Source organism: Galeopterus variegatus, unplaced genomic scaffold (genome assembly GCF_000696425.1).
Source record: "Galeopterus variegatus unplaced genomic scaffold, G_variegatus-3.0.2 Scaffold52119, whole genome shotgun sequence".
NCBI lineage: Eukaryota > Metazoa > Chordata > Mammalia > Dermoptera > Cynocephalidae > Galeopterus > Galeopterus variegatus.
This window is the reverse complement of record NW_007778230.1, coordinates 1-3,303: the sequence shown is the minus strand read 5'-3', so window position 1 is coordinate 3,303 and position 3,303 is coordinate 1. Positions and strand designations below refer to the sequence as shown.

General features: G+C 39.6%; 1 long non-coding RNA gene across 1 annotated transcript; it reads left to right on the top strand.

Moving 5' to 3' along the window:
- Nucleotides 1-1,170, top strand: LOC103584376. The gene is made up of 3 exons (XR_549966.1): nt 1-17; nt 492-515; nt 823-1,170. It is a non-coding gene; the product is annotated as an uncharacterized LOC103584376 (long non-coding RNA).
- Nucleotides 1,171-3,303: the final 2,133 nt, after the last annotated feature.

The following is a 3,303-nucleotide window of genomic DNA, read 5'->3' as shown; positions in this document are numbered from 1 at the left end:
CTTCAGGAATCAGAAAGGTAAGGAACCTGTTGGTAACTGAGACGACCCATAGACTTTACTGGAGGAAGAAATATGGCTTTGCTCAAGTTAGTCATCTGTGTAGCTACCGCGCTGTATAAAGCCTTTCTTTTCCCATTTGACCTCAGATTTCTTGGAAATCCAGAAATCACCGATCCATGGTTACTGTGTCAAAGCATAAGGGGTTATGACTTACAGAGGCAAGAGAACGTTAACAAGCATAGAGATCTTGGGTAGAGAACCTGAGCCAAATGAAGGAAGAGCCGCTAATGCTATCGAACTTAGGCTGGATTTGTGTGACAGAAGCTTTGTAGGTTACACGCTCTCAGTTTCTGCTGTCCTCTCTCCCCCAGGTGATGTGGGTTATGGGCTTAAGGAAATCTAGGTGGAAGATTTGGTGCTGGGGACTTGTATGTGGGGACAAATTTGCCTCCATATTATTTTAAGTATATATCTTCCCCTCTCTTTCCCAGGACATTCTGGACTTCAGCCAACAGGTAATGCCCTTTCATCCTCTTTTAGAGGTAGATTTGGTTTCCCTAGAATAGATGATAGAGGTGACAATACCTGAGAAAGAAATAATAGGAGATGTGTTGAATTCAAATTTCTGATCAGGCGATTTACAATAAAGCTGCTTCTCTCCGCTTAATAAAAGGCCTGTGCTCTAAAGAAGCATTGTCTCAAGGAGACGTAAGAATTTTTTTTCTTATTACTGTAATGCTATCACATAAGGTCCAAGAAAGGAAGAATTAACCTGTTTGTCGGGTTAGGTCTGGAAACAACACTCTCCCATGTCTTCTGCAGGACTCCTGAGCTGAAGTGAAGACGACACCCGAGGAGAAACCTTCTGTCCCAGCTTCTTTCCAGCATGAAAAGGTTTCCTGCTTGGCTCTTATGCTCACACAAAGAGAGTCTTTCTCAGGACCTGGTTTGCTCCTGGTTCGGTGACCCTACAAAAAATGTCCTCCCTAGTGGCCTTCCTCAGCCTCTGCCCTTGGCCTGGAAGTCCCAGTGTTGACTGCAGTACCTGATCTTCATTCTTTCCCAGTCCCCTTTGTATTCAACCCTTAACTGCCCCCTGTGCATCTGAATTCATCTTTTGTGCACATTACTTTATTAAATTTTTCTCGAATAAATATGGAGTGAAAATCATCTGCTTCGTATAGTTTCAAGTGTAAGAAGTAGAAAGAAAAGAGTAAGGGAAGATTACATCACAATACAGCAATGGTTTTCATTTATATTCCTGAATTTTGCTCAGATGTGAATCTGGAAGGTTTCTTGCCTTGTTCCTTGATTCTTCCTGGGTTTTCTGCATTCTGTAATTAGGCGTATTTAGCTGAGTTAGGAGAAAGCCTGTGCTGAACCCTGATCATGGTGGACTCCTACATCCATGCATTCTCAAAGACAAAAACTTAGATTAAGGATGAGCTTCAATACCTCAATCTTTTTCTGTCTCTCAGATAAAAATGAGTAGCATGCTTACTCTTTGGCTTGGGATGCATTCCTCCCCTTAAGTCGTATCACAAGGTCTTCAGGACAAAGCCACAACTCTAAAGGAAAATATGCATTTCTGAGGCCCTCCAGATTATGTGACAAACTTCTGTGTAACATAGGAGAATGCCTAGCAGATCTTACCTTAGCAGAAATGAAAAACAATGCTGGGAAACAAAGAGAATATATGAATGAATTGATACACATCCAAATAATTTAATACTCTGCAGCTGGAAGTAAAAATGAGAAAGACTCGGTAACCTGCTGTGGAATAATCTCCAAACTATGTTTGGAATAAGGTACAGGAAAGTTTGTGTAGTATGCAGCATTTCATTTAATATACCTATTCTATTTTATGTATCTATCTACATTTTAAATCAATAGGATTTGTAAAGAAATGTTTGTGTATATGGAAAATGAAGGAATAGGTTGTAGGGAACAGAGCTTAAAGCTGTACTTTTCTGAATATGTCTTATTTAGCAGTTTTAACTTGGGAAATATTCAAATATTTTGCACAATAAAAAAATTAAACTTTTAGAAAGGCAATGTATTGACACTGAAAACATACTATAATATTTTAGACAAACTTGATGAAAATTATGTGATAGGAAATAAATTAGAAAGTGAAAACTTTTTTGACCCTTGCCTAAAATGTGTATAACTCTAACTGTAAATCAGTATATAGTTATAAATTCTGTAGACTTAAACAGTATACGATCATAAAGGAGGTGGATGGGTTTCAGGGAAAGGCTACTAAATTGGTTAAGAAGTTGGATGATTCTACTATTGCGTTCCATTTGAAGATTCGACATCAAATGTAAGTCAAATCTAGAGTAGATAATCAATTCAGAACTTTATTTCAAAATAACAGACATTTCCGGGGCCGCCCGGCGGCGCACTCGGTAGAGTGCGGCGCGTGGGCCGGGTTATGCATGTCTCCCCAGTGATGCAATTTTTCTGTGTCTTACAAAGCAAGGAGAGTTTGAAGAAATTGTGTATTGGGGCAGGCCCGGTGGCGCACTCGGTAGAGTGCGGCGCGTGGGAGTGTGGCGGCGCTCCCGCCGAGGGTTCAGATCCCATATAGAGACTGGTCCGCTCACTGGTTGAGCGCGGTGCGGGCGTGACACCGAGGGTTGCGATCCCATTGCCGGTCACGAAAAAAGACAAAAAGGAAAAAATAATAATAATAATAACAGACATTTGAATACAATTTCTCCACTGTCAGATAACTAATTTATTTTCAAGCAAATTCAAAGTTTACTTATGCAATTTTAAATTATTTATAATTTGTGCAAAGCAGGTTATCTTATAGGAATTTAATAAGCTGATAATAATGTCCACAAAATACATAGAGGAGGGATAAGATTTATTTGATTCCAGGGTTGCAACTTTGTTCCCTGAGATGTAGAAGTGATTTGTCTCATGTTATTTGAGACCCATGGTATGAAATTATAAGGTAGAATTTAAATATATGGCATGAATATTTCAGTGAAGATGCTTTCTGATGCTTGCTGCAGAAAATTCAATCTGAATCTAATTTGCCTTATTTTTTTTAAATTTGTTATCTCACGTAAATGATAGACCCGAGCGAGGTAAGGCATCTCCAGGATTGGTGAATTTAGCAGGCCAGCAGCATCACCAATGATCCTGGAGCTTTATAGCTCCTCCCTCTGTCATACAGAGCATGTCAGCTTTCCTGAGATGGTAGCAGGACACCTGCAGAGGTTTCAGGATTCATATTCTCTCATAACAGTTTCCAAAGACAGGAAAAGAAAACTTTCTTTTTGTGTGCCT